The sequence below is a fragment of the Lonchura striata genome, chromosome 4, assembly GCF_046129695.1.
Source record: "Lonchura striata isolate bLonStr1 chromosome 4, bLonStr1.mat, whole genome shotgun sequence".
NCBI lineage: Eukaryota > Metazoa > Chordata > Aves > Passeriformes > Estrildidae > Lonchura > Lonchura striata.
Window position 1 is genome coordinate 59,893,667 of NC_134606.1, and position 15,700 is coordinate 59,909,366.

Below are 15,700 nucleotides of genomic sequence, written 5' to 3' on the forward strand. Positions count from 1 at the left end.
GGGAAATTAAAACTGTGCAGTTCTAGATACAATTTTACTATCTTAAATGCCTAGACCATGCACACTGCAAAAGCAAGCGTCTCAGTCATGGTGATCTCTCTCTCCTTGGCTCCTTAACTCACCAAATTAACATTAAACTCAAAAAACCACCAGTAGGATCTTGGACAATGCAAACCTGCCATCAGGAACATTTTACCGATTTATTTTGGCAAAGCTAAAAGAAATATACTTTTTGTAAATATATTGGCACAACTTCCAAAAATTGCCACTGTGATAAGTGCTATTAAATGAGTTGTGTGCGAAGTTTAAAGCTTGACCACCACCTGCTCACCTGAGCAAGATCAGCAAAGCCAAGCCAAAACCCAGCTGTCCACCTATCAACCTGAATCTGCCTGTTGCTCAAAGACCTGATTCCACTCAATATGAAAACCTCTCTTGTCTTCAGCTTTCAGACCAAAGTTCAGATTCACACCCAATGAGCAGGATCTCTTTCCAGCCATGTTATTTTCTGGCATCAAGCATCCCTCTGCCTTCCCTGCTCCATCAGTGCTCCCACTCTGACTTACCCCCAACATACCAAAAAATTGCACACATTCTCACACCTAGAAGCCTGTATGATTGATACAGCAAGAATCAAGTCATATGAGGCTCATGTGGTTCTCTGCTAATACTTAGCATCAATAGGCACAATCTTTTAAAAGCTCATTTTAAAATAATGCCTGGTTGAGTGGATTCAGTGTCTGGAGTTGTGTTGTCCCACAGAAGCGGCACTCCAGGCAAGTCTCAAGGCACAGGCAGTGTTGATTGCCTCGTGCCAGAGCGTGTTAGGTGTGCAGCTGGGAAATGCTGGTGATTGTGCCAGCTTTAAATGCTGCTCTGCCTGTGCAGAGCCAGCAGCAGGGGATGAGTGAGCAATCCTGCTCCTCTCCAGGGCAGGTTACTGCAGCCCATGCCAAAGGCTGCTGATGCTGCCCCGAAGAGAAGATGGAAGGCTTTCCCACAGTCGTTTCTGCAGCTCTGTTGGGCTTCTTCACTCCTGCCCAAGACAACATCCACATGGGCAAAATGTTTTTTTACATGCAAAGAGCCACCAGTGTAGAGCAGAGCACTGTGCACCTCCAAATCTGCATGTGCTGTAAGTGGTTTACTCATTTTCCAAGTGAAAAGCACACAGCTGCAGCCCTGACTTCTGCACAGCCTCCATGCCTCAGCACTGAGCATCCACACAGCATCTGCCTGGCTGCTCAGTTACCACCTCTGCAAGCTTGAACCCATCTGCAGGGGTTGATGTGGAAACAGAAATCCCAGGCTGCCCATCTACCCAAGTAGGGCAGCAGTAATATTATTCCACTGAAAACACCAAGCATCCACTCAATGGAAAAAACAGGTAACTAAAAGAGATTTTTCTGCCATGAAAGCACCTGTTGTGCTGTGCTCTGCTGAATTATGTATGTAAGCATAGACCTCCCAAGCCCAGCAACACTGTCCTTGCCATCTCTTGTGGCTCTGCAGTTTGCATAACTATTCCAGAAGCACATTCTTGTATGCTCCCCAGCAGAATTAATTAATGTTTGCACAGTACTTTGAAGATGAAAGTACTAAGTGACTGCTAAATATCAGGCCAGATTCTCAGCTGGTTTAAAAAATAGCATTTGCAGTGCAGCATCTGGGCCAACAACCACCCTGGCTCATTAGAGAGACTCTGTAGCAAATGTGGAGGAAAAAAAAGAATTGAAAAAAAAGAAAAAGAAAGCAGAAAAAGAATATATGCAGAAACACAGCACTGAAGTAATAACCTTCATGCCTTTCACGAAGTCCCTTTTTCAGCAGCAGAAAAGTACAAATTTGCAGAGCCACAACACTGTTCTCCTTCAAACCTCCTTAAAACTCACCTCTGCTGAGACGCCTACAAATCATTCAGCACTGATTAGCCAGCTGATGTACTGTGACTTCTGCACATTACACTCACCATAACCATCCTGCTCTTAATGTTGGCCCACCCCATCTGTTTACTCAACCTGCTGCTTCTTTCCTATCCTCTGCCTTGAGCATTTGCAGGTTTTTCTTTCTTTTATTTGGCATCAGGCCATGCCCAGGGATACACTGACACTGACAAAATGTCTTCCCAGTCTTTTGCAGGCTCCATGTAATAAGGACATGCAAAAGTCATTTTCAAAGGATTAGCCTCAATAGGTTTAAACCCACTTAGTGTGTTCCTGTATAAAATGGTAGATCATGGAAAGCAACCCAAGACATTTAAGTCACACGCAAGTTATACATAAGTACCTGTGTGCTTTTACAAAAGGCATTGTGTTGCTGCAGTCCAAAGGCTAAAGTTCCTGCTTATGCTATGTTATTATTTTTTTTAATAGCAGAGATTGCTCTTAAAATTGTAGATATGTGGTCCAAGAAAAAAGAGAAAGAGAGTAAAGGAGGCACTTGCAGACTGCACTCATCTGATGTCAGGACACCATGGCTGATGGGAGAAGCACTTCCATCAGCTGGATAAGTGCAGGATGAAGCACTAGCAATGAGTAATCTCTGAGGATGAGGTATCAGAGTGAGTCATCTCATCGATCACAAAGGGAATGATACTGCATGACTTGGACCTGGTCAAACCTCTCATCATACCCATGTGATCTGGGGGCCAACCTCAGGCTCACTTCAAAAAACACAACTCCACTTATTGCAGTGGGAAGTCATTCACACAAAGGGTGTAGATACTCCTTCCATGGCCCCAGCAGACCTTATATTTTTGACTCTTCACTAAATCAGTCACATGCACCATTCACAGGGATACAAGAGGAGAGCTCTCAAGCTTTTTCCCACATGCAACAGCGAGACTCACTCAAATGCCTAAAAGAGCACTTAACTTTTAGGTACTTAAATTAAAATATTACACCAAAAATAAGCTTCCAGGCTGTGAGATTCCAGCGAGTGCTACAAATCCCAAGGACACTACCTTGGTAAGAATGTAGTTTTGAGGGTTTTTTTTAAAGGTAAATCCAAAGAAAAAACTGGGGTCAGCAGCCGAAAGCTTTTCTTCTGCACTCCCTTGGTGCAGCAGTACTGATCAAAACATGAGAGGAGAGGATGCTCCTACCCACCTGAAAACAGGGAGGCTGCCCATACACACACTTTGACAGTAGCAGAGATTCAAAGACGCATCCATGTGAGTTAACTTCCAAACCTTGTGCCTTGGGCAAAGCTGGATATTATTCCATCTGGTTGCAGATCTTTCTTAACCAAGTCTGCTTCATGCTTCTGCTGTCCAAATGAAGCCTCTCTCCATTAAGAAACATTCCTTCTTGCCTCTTCAGCATGACTTAGGCTGAGGCTCTGCACTCACAGCCCTAATCTCCAGAGAGCTGGGATGAGATTTTCAAAAGCACTTAGTGTTGACCTACCTCTGCTCCAAATCAGTCTGATCATATTAGGTTAACTATATTTAAGTTTGGCCATATATATTTTGTAATAATAAACCTACTCCCAAAGAAATGCTGCTGCTTTAATACAAGATTACGAGACCTGCAACTATATTTATGCATCTCAATAACTAATCTGATTTTCCAGTTTCAGGTCTGTGGAATTATTTTGGAGCATGTTGAATATTTAGCACTGGCAGAACAGAGGTCAATGCAATTATGTCGCCTCTAAATTGAGGGCTAAAGAAGCACTGCCCTGGAGACCTTAAGGCTTAAAACTCCAAAACTAATGCTTAAAATTTATAAAGATCTCAAGCCAGCTGGAATGCACTTTTTTTTCAGCATACATGAGTGGCTCTGCACAATGAAGACCTAAATACCAATACAGGACTTTATCTTTCACCTCCTCCTATTTTTTTTTTTTTTTTTTCCCCAAAGAATTGCCAGGCAGTGAGTGTTTCTAAATGGTACAAGAAGTGACTGTCAGCTGTCACCAGCTTTTTTCCAACACACAAACACTGGAGAGCCACTTCTCAGTCCATATGGCACCTTCAGAAAGACCAGAGTAAGAGTTGAGGAGTTTTGGCCACGAAGCTCATATAGAGTAGGACTACATGTACTCTTACAGATGAGTTGTTTTTGGGGTTTCTTTTAATTAGTATGTTGGATCAACTTCTGCTGCATTTTCTCTTTTGATATATATATTTTTTAACTTAATCCATAATTGGTCTATCTAAATGATTGACAGCAAAGGTGAAGGAACAGTCTGTTAGTCTTGACTGCTGGAGTAATGAATAGAGAAACTGACATGTTAAATTTCTTCATCTCCAACTGGAATTATAAATTATAGACTTCTTTTACATTATCATAATACCAAGTTCATCTTAAAAATAGAATGATTCCTTGGGGGTGTATTTATAGAGAAAAAATACATATCTAATGTTGTACTTAGCATATCTTCATATTTCAATAAAATAGGATTGATTGTTCCAATTTTGTTCATATTTTTGGAAATAAAAAAGCAGAATCAGATCATCTTACATTTTTTACAAGATCCATCGTTTTGCTCCTGCAGGACATTCTAAAATTTTCAAAAGCTCTCTGTAATTTAACATATCCTTCTGCTCTCCCTACAGCTACTTGGCACATTGCATCTTCCTAGTTTGGCCAAGGGCCACTTTATCTGAGTCTGTACAGACTTTGCACGGAGTGGAACTGGGATCTAAAGAAGTGGAAATAAAGTTTCTACCCCATAAAACCCCCTTAATTCAGCTTTAATCCCTAAGCAAAAAACTTCTGTGAAACAAATCATTGTGTCCAAATGAATCAGTTTGTGTGAAAGCAAATACAGCCCATCAATAAAAGCAAAACAATAAACCACAGGGAAATGTCTCCAAGCCAGACATACCACATGTAGACTCTCCAGTGTACTTTGCATGAGAGGGAGGGGAGAGAGCTCTTTAAACTTCCATCCAAATTAGACTTAAGTTCAAATCATGCTGGTGCAAACTCTCAATACCCAGCTCCTAATGCTTTAACTGTCTGTGGAATGCAGAGAAAACAAAGATGATCTGCATTGTGGGATGTCAAGAGGAGGGGGTTTCTGGGGAGGGGGTAGATGCAGTCACCCAGGCCCCAGTTCCTGTCCTCCACCCCAAAGGAGGCCCAGGCAATAAAACTCTTGATCTGCCCCAGATTCTTGACAGCATCTGTGGCAGAGCTAAAGTCACATCAGAGCAGGGGCAAAGGGAGACACCTTGGCCACAGCTCTTTCTGTTCACCTGAGTTTTCTATACTTTTAATGTACACAGCCCTGTTGGCAATGCTGCTTCCTACTGACATTTCTTCCCTCCACAGGAAAAAATCAGCCTCAAGTCATCTGTATGATGAATTCCCCTTCAGCTCCCATAAGTGCTGCCACCCTTCAATTACATTGGTGTGCCTTGAAGTTATAAAATATTTTCAATTTGCAGAACAGTTTTGACATGGGGAGAGAGGAAGGGACAGCAAAGAACAGTACGCTTCAAATAAAATTTGGCACCATTCAGAATTTCTTCCACCTCAGGAAAAAAAAAATCCTCAAAGAACACAAATAAATGTATCTTATTAAGTTAGCAAGATATCTTCTCCTAATAGTGCAATTAGCTTTCATAGGAGATGGGCCCATGTACTGTCTTGAGAATAGACTCTCAGGCATATATAACCATGTAATATCAGGCACACTTCTCTCAAATTAAGGGAAGCATTTGTCATTTCCAGTGCTGACACTGAAAAAGCAGTGTCTTAAATGCTGTATTAGCATAGCCTCCCAAGGGATCTCCTGAGCAGTGCCTTTAAAGGAGCAAAGCCCAGCACTGACTCCTGCAATTTCATTTTCATCACCTGAAGGAGAAGCACTGCTGGGAAACATCCTTTGCACAGGAGTAGGCAGCAAGACCCACAACTTGCAATGAGCTTGTTAACAAGTCATGGCTAAGACATCTGAATGACTTTAAGACTTGTATCTCTTGCAACCATGTAAGGAACCTATGCAGCAGTCCTATCCCATCCTGAACTCCCACAGACATCCCGAGCTCATCCCCTTGCTCTACTGCTGTGCTTAGTACAACATGCACAGACATACCTGTGCATCACCTACCACTCTGCCCATTAGGCAAAAGCAACTTTGAATTGAAGTAAAAACTTCAGTTACAGCAGGCTTGGTAAATTGTAGCCCTTATCCATCAATAGGATAGCCTTCATTAGTCTGTTCCCCACATCATTTAACGTGACTATAAGCCATCGCCAACCAGATGACACCAACTATTTTAATAATATCCAGTATTCAGCCAATGGGGAAGAAAAGGTATTATTTTGGTGACTGTTCCATGTTTGCCACCAGATACATGACAGAAACGTGAACAGGAAATGCTTACTTGCCCAGTATCACCCATAGGTAAGTGCAGACAATCTTCAGTAGCAAGGAAGCCACTAGAAAAAACTCCACTGAAAGCAATGCCATCACATAGCCAGAAAAAAAAAAAAAAAAGAAAAAGCTAATAAATACTGCCACATCATATCCAAGCATGCAGTGCAATGTTCTGTTGCACACTTACAATTAGTACGAAACTGTTCTGTTGGTATCAGCACAGGCTCAAAATGCCTGATACTTCCCACTCCACAGATGCTACGCAGTGACAAAATCTGCTCCAATAGCTGGACGGCAGCACTTATGTTTCTCATTGGCCTTTTCTGTAACCCAAAGAGAAGCAGCATTTCCAAAGCACGATTTGCATTGCAGGTGGGCAAAATCACCTTCTGAGGGTGTTCATGTTTGTCAACCAACCGGGACAAGGTTCTTCATGCGCTTATCCTGGCAGAGATGCCTCCTCACCCAGCTGGAACCCATCAGTGATTCCCCTGGGCTAGGCTCCAGGTGGGGGACAGGAGGACAGCAGTAACAGCACTCAGTGCTGCACAGTTTCCAGCTTCTCTTCAGCCTACACTGTTTAAGATCTGGAATATCTAATATTATTATTAATTGCACTTAACAGCAAACTGTAAAATAAATGTGAGGAATTCACAAATAAACTATGGCACACCTGCAGCTTAGCCCCTGCTCTTCACTTGGTTTCAGCTCTAACATGCTAAGTTTGAAAGATCTGTTATACACGTACTACAACCAAGCTTTGCAAAATCCATCAACCTGCAAGCCTTGGTAACAAAACCAGCCCAAGAGATGTAAGCGGCAATCTGAGAAGCTACTCCCCAGGAATTAGATTTTGTAAACAAACATTTCAGCTAATTGCTTTCTTGTTCTCAGCACAATGAAGGCCCCATTTAGCCAAAGAGTTTGTCTACAGAGCTTAGTTTCTTCCATCTAATGAACGTTGATCTTGTCATAGCTTAAACTGGTATATCATCAGAATCAACATGAAATGCTAATGGAGAGAGATGCTTAATATCATTTCAAGTGTTTAAGTTACAACTGCAGCTATTAAGGCAAATCCATTTTACCTGTTCTTCCTCAGGCTCCCCAGTGATACAGATTTAAAAGTTTCCATGGGGAGAAGTGATTCATAATGGCTACACAGATGAGAGAAAAAGCCTTTCACCATTAATTACAGCCAGCGTTTTCCAAATCCAAGCTGGTCATTTCGCCGGCACAACATATAATTAGCAAGGCTCATTTTATTTCGTTGCCTTCACAAATTAGTTCACTTTTTAAAAAGCAAGGTGGTTGCCTCCAGCAGCAGGGATAACCACGGCGACCAGACAGAAAAATAAGGCTTCGTCATCCACTTGTAGTCCATGGCAGAAAAATCCAACGGGCCCCCTGGTTTCCACCCCCTTTACTGGTTCAATGCAGGAATCAGTGTTGCTCCCTGTGGCATCCCAAACAGGAGACTTTGAGGTGCACCTATTTAAGACAATCACAGCCAGTCCTGCAAATGTAGTTCTTGGCAGCGAGAGAAGCTTCCTCTATTTCAACTTTTCAACTGCTCAGTCAAAGTGCAGGACCTGCAATAGCCAGAGCAGTGAGGATGAGAAGGATGCTTCCTGCTCCTCCACCTGTAGAGGAACTGCACTGGGTCCAGCCCCAGAGGCATCCAAGGCATCTTCAGGGAGAGTGCTTTGGAAACATCACAGTAATAAAAGCAGGGGATGATGATGTGTCAGAGATGCTGGACTCACCCACACAGAAAACGTTCTAACACACTACCTGCATTTCAAAGCATGACTGTTTCTTTCTTTGTGTGAGTCAGGCTGCCCCTCAACTTCTTTGAGGAGCAACTTCTCCACAGCAGAAGCTTCTAGGAGATGCACCTGCCAAGATCCCAGTTTTGAACAAGGCACCCAAAATAGTGGTTGGAGACCCTGGCGCCCAGACAGAGCATGCTGCTGGAAGCTATTGTTGAAAAACGCAGTTATCCTCATGCAGATTTTTAAAGGCCACTATTTATGCATGTAAATTCTGAAGGGCATTAGCAGCATCACTGACACATGCTGACAGCCAGCCCAGCTTTGGGAAGGGAATAAGCAGCAACGACTGCTTGAATAATTGATGTGCTTTTACTCTGCCCCATGGCCCAGTTATTACATTGCTCACTCTCTTCAACTGCCTGTGGTTTCTAAATTAATTAGAAATCTTAATGTCATGGCCAGCCAGAAAAAAAAAAAAAATACACAGAGAACAAAAGAAGAGAGCACTTCTCATGCCCTTGAGCCTTCGGTCTGGCCATGCAGGACATAAGAGCACAGTCTCAATTTCTGCAGCTTTGTACCCACTCACTGATGCTAACAGCAGCACAGCATTAAAGCCACTCCATCTGCAAAAAGCCCCCACCGCACGGGGGGAACATCCCCATCAAGGTCACTGCCTCGGTAAGATGGGGCAAAGCCTTTCCTAGAGGCTGGCTCATGCACAGGGCAGCCACTGTGTCTTCTGCAATGAAATACATCTGATAAATGTCTAGCCCAGCCATTGCAACCAAGTGTCATGCAGCACCAAATAAAAAGACACCACTGCAGTCTGGAGGAATAAAAGAGCTCATGGCTGTTCTGCTCACACAGCTGACAGAACTAAATGACTCTGTGGGATCTCTTGTTCAAGGGATGAAAAAAAATTGTGTGACTACTTGACTTCACAAAAGAGGAGATTAAATGTAACAATGTGAGTGGCCATTTTTTTGCTGTATATATACCCTTACCTACTTACAATATTGCTTATGTGAAACTTTAAAACAACACCTATAGCTTTCAAGAAACCCAGTGGGAATAATTCCCATGTTTGAGCCACATTTCAACAGCGCAGGTAGTTGTGTTTTGAGGCCTCAGGAAGCACATAGCCATGATGAATGTGGGCATGTTTTTAATCTCTTACTTGCAAAAAGAAATACTGCTTTTTTTCAAAAATCCCTTTACAACTGTCCCAAAAGCATAAATAGGCATAAATGACTGAACTTGTAGAAATAATTTTAAATTGCACAGTTAACTTAGACTAATATTTCACCTTCTTATAAAAGAGCAGTGAAATACCAGTGAGACTCAACAGTATGGCAAAGTCTTCCTCTTTGCCAGTACATCATGGCATACTGTAATCTGCACCAGCTTTCCCCTTGGAAAATTCATTATTTTAAAGAAAACTGATTTTTCAACCTTTCTTTTTGACATGGATAAACAGACTTATACTCAAGAGCATTGAACTGTCTGACTCCCAGTAAAGTTATCCTCCATTTCCCATAAATGTCAAGTACCCAAACAGGACAGTCTCACAGGAGAGAAATGATCTGGTGATGGTGACGGAAAGCATTACAGAGTTTTAAATGACATCATAAATCCAAATGGAAGGATCCAACAAAATGAATCCCATTTGTTAGCAAAAGTTTAATGCACTTTGACCAAGCATTTATTTGTTCCGAGAGCTTCTTCTTCTGTCTGCTCTTTTTCCTCCACTCCATAATTTTGCACTCAATTGATGCATGCAGAGACCACCACAAGAAAAGCACACAAGATTCCACACAAGTTGCAAATTTAGGCCCTTGAAGTGTTTTTCAACATCCTTCTTGAGACAACACTTCCATTTGTAGGGTGGAAAGACAGACTTTCAGAAAATGGTAATGCTGATACATGGAGAAAGCAGAATCGTTCTACCCTGTGATTTGTCTGTGCTTGTCATCTTGGCTCCATACTAAAATGCACGTGCTAATTATCAGCAGTGTGGCACTGCAGACGTAGTGAACACAAGATGTCACTCACATGCATTTTTCAAACCCAAGCAATGAAATTAAGTGTCTTGTAAAAACATGTCACATGTTCATACAGAAAGTTCCCTGACCCCAGCAACATCTGCTGTGTCCCTCTCTTCATACCCATGTTTTTAAGCCTCGCTAGGCTTGCTTTGTTATACTCAGATTTAGATCTTCACATTATGTATTTATTTTGTTCTTCATACTGATAGCTACCAACACATTTTCTTACTTTAAAGTCATTATATTAATTGCAACAAAAACTTACTGAAAGGCTCAGCTCATGTAGATTCCTCAGCTTAAGCCCAGTGAGAATCGGTAAGAATCATGCCCAACAGAGACTTTAAGGCAGAGGTGAGTTCTTGGTCCCTCTTCTGGATCACTGTACAGCTCAAGGGATGTACCAGCTGAACCAGGACCACCACTCTTCAACGTGGCCATGTCTGCCTTGTCCAACTTTTCCTCCAAGGAGGAAAGACTGCAAAACCACTCAAGGCCCTGTAGGGGTGCTCACCTCTCAGCCTTGGAAAGAAGGTGGAAGAAAATACAGGAGATGGCAGCAGTACAGAGCAGAACAGCTCTGCTCACTGCTTTTTGGAGCCTGCTCTTTCAAGATGCAGCCCCTGGCAAAGTGTCTCATGAAAGTTTGATGAACAGCATTTTGTTTAACACCAGCAACTGAGCCACAGCCCTGCCAAGCTGCGTTGCACCAACAAAATGTCATGACCCAGGAGGATGAAGAAACTCGATTGCAAGAGGCAGGCTTGCAGGCAGCAGAGGAACTCACAACCTCTGGAGCAGGGTGCACCACCCCACAAGCTACTCAGTCACTGAAACACGAGGAGGCTGCTGTAACGCTGATGATCACTGAGCCTCCTCTGACACTCACCCAGCAGGCTGCAAGGCTCCACCAGGCAGTCTTGCAAACACAGCCAAGCCTGCAGCCCTTTTCCCACTGGCATATATAAACCTTGAAGTTTTTTCCCTCTCTTTTACCCTTTTCACTTCTATAGGTATTGAAAATATTCACAGTATGCTCTTCTCTACCATTTGCTTCAGCATTTTCATGCTCTGCTGCTTTTGTTCCCTGTTCCCTTTACATAAAGGAATATTCTCATGAAACAACTGTGCCTGCATAACTGAAAATACACAAAACCCATATGCAGACACAGTGCTGGAGGCTCATGCAATGTGATCATGTCTAAATATTTTAGCACAGCAAACAAATGAGGCTCGTCCAGTAATTACCTTTTCTTGTTCTTCAGGTGCGAGAAATCCACATGTTATTTTTTGCAGAGCACTGTATTCAACATTTCTGGAAACAAAGAGAAAAAGAAAACAATTAAAAAACATGGCTCCTAAGGACATACTAGGCACTCATGAACTTTCTGATATGCATCTACCAGAGGACAGAGCAATGAACAACTGATTTTGGTCAACAGAACTGATTTTTGAAAAGTAAGAATTTTTAATGTCTATGAAGAAGATTTCTGTATGGGAAAACAGTAGTAACACATATAAAACAATGGTCAGAGGAAAAATCAGTGGACAATATCACTGCCAATAATTAAAAAAAACTTAAGAGATTCAAGTAGGTATCAAATACACATGCAGGTGTGTGAGTATCTCTTCCCACAATGTGATCTGGAGAAACTCTTGTTAAAGCAGACAATTTATCAGAGGTTTTTAGAGGTCACTGCACCAGAATAAAAAAAACACCTTGTTTGAACGAAGTTAAGTCATGATTTCAAGGATAGTAATTCCTTTTCCATGGCAGCTACAACTTGAAATTTCTCTGTCGCTTTATATCTTCAGTATTTTCTTCTAATTACAGTGTTAGATGCTAAATATAACATTAATTGACAAAACAATGAAATGGATGGATCTAGGTCAACCTCCTGTAAATATTGGTTTTATTAGGATTAATTACACATGAAAAGTTGTTCCTCACAGTTGGGATTGCAACAATTGAAACTTCAGTGAGAATCAGTCTTGTCAGAGTTAAGCTGGATGGCACAGGACTCCAGGACCCCATCCCAAACCAGTGAAACAATTACACAATATAATTAAAAACCCATGCAAGGGAAATAGCAATGAGTCCTGCCTGAATTTTGCTTCCAACATCAACTACAAACCCAGCTCATTTTCGGCAACCTGTAGGGGAGAACACAGGTCATGTTATTTGAAAAAAAGTGTATTGAAATGAAAAAACTTTAAAGGCTGATTTAAAAAGGATCCAGTGCTAAATTGGGGCTAATTGTTCCAGTTACAGCAGCGAGTCCCCAAGTCTTTCCCACCCAGGGTTCTAGCACAGCTTTCACTCTGCTGCCATGGTTCCACACCCTGGACCACCCTACACCTTCAAAAATTTCAGACCAAAACAAACAGTCCTGAGGCTCCAGTTTCACATCTGAGCTAATCCAGAATGGTCTTACTTTAATTTTCAGTGACAGAAAAAGGAAGTTGCACCCCAGCTCTAAGCACTCCTCAGCAGATCCTCCCCTGAGCATGAGAAGAACAAGGCATTGGTCCCTAACGCATAATCCATCTTCTTTATGTACTGAAGGAGAAATTGCTTGCATTCAGTAACCTTGGAAGTCAGACAAGTAAATTAAAACTTAAAACAAGGCTTGAGAGTCCAGCATGCATGCTGCTTTTTGAGTGATTTCTCTATAATAGGCAAGTATGGATGCTCTGGAAGAAAAAAGAGACCTATTCCAGCTTGACTGTCAGCAAAATTGCCTCTGTAAGCAATAAACAGGCTTTGGATCATCTAGGAAATTTACAGGCAAACTCAGAGTAAGGCCAGTTATTATTCCTCACTGTACAAATTAAAAAGTCTCTAGATGTACAGACTATACCCATTTTCAGCCTTGGATTTTGACCAAATATATACAGTTTCAGTGGTGTAGAGCAGACCATGCAACGCCTCATAAGGACATCCATATACTTTATTTCCAGGAAAAATGCAATTTGTTTAGACTACTCTACTTGTGCTTTATAGCAAAACCTTTACCTGGTTCCAAGAGGCTTTTGGAGAATAATTTTCATTTGATGGCAGCAGTACAGAGCAGACAAAATTGCCTGGTTTGAAGAAGTTAATGTTTGTTACTCCATTGCCTTGCAAAGGCTTTTAAAAATGAAATTAAAACAAGATCTTTGTTGCATTTACAATACCCCACTTTTTACTTCTGCTTGAAGCATAAAGGACTAGAGAGAGCACAACATACTGTGGTTTATTGCTCTTCTGTGTCATTTTGGGACTCAGCACATGCTCGTCTCCCAGCTCACCTTTATTTTATCATAATGTGAGTATACTGACTGGCAAATTTTTCTTGCATTCCCTTCCCAAATGCCAAATGTGTAACCTTGAGTTGGCCTCTGCCACATGCATATTTCTATGCAGATTTCAAATGCAGACTGGGGAATTCTTGTTCGTATTAAAATAGGAAGGGAACCATACAGGGATTCCTGCAAGAGCAAAGCTCTTGCAAAATACTTGTTAGAGAGTCAACACTGGCAGTGGTGCACTGCAGGAACTACAGGGATTTAGTATTAGCCCTAAAACAGAAAATAAACACACTAAAGAAAGGGGCATTGCTTTACCTCTGACTCCTACTAATACTCAGAGCAATGGAGCTCCTGCCCTTTATGCAAGGGAACCTTGTTTTGATCCTCTTTTACTGCTCTCCACATCACTTGACTAACCTGCTTGCCCTCAAACCTACAGTGCTTCTCAGAAAGTATTTGCTGCTTCTTCCCCAGTTCTCCCTTGGTCATACTCTGCCTGGACAATTTGGAAAGTGGTCTCTCTCCGGCTGCTAAGGAGAAGGGAAATCACCTCTCTTCCCTTGCTTCATCCCTTATTACCCTGGACCTCTACCTGCCAAGTTTACTGCTGAATGAATAATGGAGATACTTCAACATAGCCCACTTTTACTAACTTGCTGGTGTTGATACGGATAAATATTTCTAAATCCCCTGCTATGGTGAATAATGCATCCACCCAAAGAGGAGAAGGGCACACTGTTCTGCATCACAAGATGCCAAAAGAAGGGTAATTAATCTGCAAACTGTCATGCTGCTGCACCTCCATCCCAAACCAGAAGCTGCTAATAAGGAGAGCAATGATAAACACTTTATTTTGGCAACAGCAAAGGTTAGGAGGAGAATCCATCAAGACGGGTCACCCTCAAGGATCTGTCTTCACTGCAAAAAGCCAAGCAGCCAAATTTCTGTGGTAAATGCTCACAACAGAGGGACCCACAAAAAATAACATTAAGTTTTAGGCTAGGAGGAACATGAAGTTTTCAGTAGGAGGCTTCTGAAAAAGCCTGGTTTGGTAAAACATACCAAGCACGTCGCTTCTGGCTCTACAGAAGCAGAGAAGTGAGCATCCAGAGTCAGCAGCATGCTTGTGGAGATGAAAACCCGCATGGAGCAGCACTGCCCTGCTCCCAGGCATCAGCATCTCTGCATCAGCCCAAGGAAACCCAATCAGCAACTTTCACCCACGGTGACTTAATTAACAGGCACCCTACAGATTTCTCCAAATCTTCCACACTGACACCCTCCATTACCAAGCTCTTTTGATGAAAGTGATTAAAGCTAACAATTATAATTTCTTTTAGAGATGCCCCTAGAGGCTTTATCGAGGCTCAGACTTCATTGTTCACAGAACACAATGCAAAGAAATCTCTCCCCTGAAGAGCTCATCCTCCACAAAGACAAGGCAATCAAGGAATAGCAGAAAGAAAGGCAAGGAGTCAAAAAATTTTTGCTCAAGGTCGAAAAGCAGACCCCTGACAGAGCTAGAACAAAACCCACCTCCTCTGGAGTACTCATGAGGCCATGCTGACTCTCCAGTACTAAGCTGATCAACTCTATTTATCAAGCATCAAGAGCAGGTGAAGTAGTTCAGTGTTACTTGCTGTTCTGGTTTTGATCATGTCTTTTTGTGATGGCTCCCCAAGCAAAGCTAACCATGGCAGTGAAAGAGTTACTTCCCCTTCATGTTCCAAAGAAATGCTTCCTATACTTTTTCATACAGGTTACTGACAAATCAATCCCCCTCAAATTTTTTATTCTTCCATCGATGCTCTCAACAAAGAATGATTGCTCAAGCACCCTTCTCAACCTTGTACTTCCAATTTTTTAAAGAATGGTCAATCTCAATATGCATAATTATAATTGCCAATTGATCATTTAATCTTGCACTCTTCTGTTTTAATGGGATTATGTACTGTCAAATCTCTACAGTAACATTTAAAGTAAAAACGTCCTACGTCATTCATGTGTGGTTTAGATATTTAAAACATTAATATGCAACCTGTGATATTACAAAAAAGGTTAGATTTCTAACTACCTGGCTCAGTTATGACACCATAAATCTGATGTAATCTTCACTGATTACTAGAAAAATCTTTCCAATGCAGTATAACTGTAATTTGATAGAACTTCTTGACATACAATTCATCAGCAAGAGAGTTGCTCTGTTGTGCTTTTACAGGGACAGAACAAAGCACAAGTGTGCAAAGTGAGTGAAGC

At 41.9% G+C, this 15,700-nt stretch overlaps 1 protein-coding gene across 11 annotated transcripts in view; it reads right to left on the bottom strand.

Moving 5' to 3' along the window:
- ADGRL3 (adhesion G protein-coupled receptor L3) overlaps positions 1–15,700 on the bottom strand; it is a 496,471-nt gene that overhangs the window by 396,380 nt on the left and 84,391 nt on the right. For all 11 annotated transcript variants that reach the window (XM_077782989.1, XM_077782978.1, XM_077782980.1 and 8 more), the window contains one exon: positions 11,402–11,468. The gene's annotated coding sequence lies outside the window, so the exon portion shown is untranslated. The remainder of the gene's footprint in view (positions 1–11,401; positions 11,469–15,700) is intronic.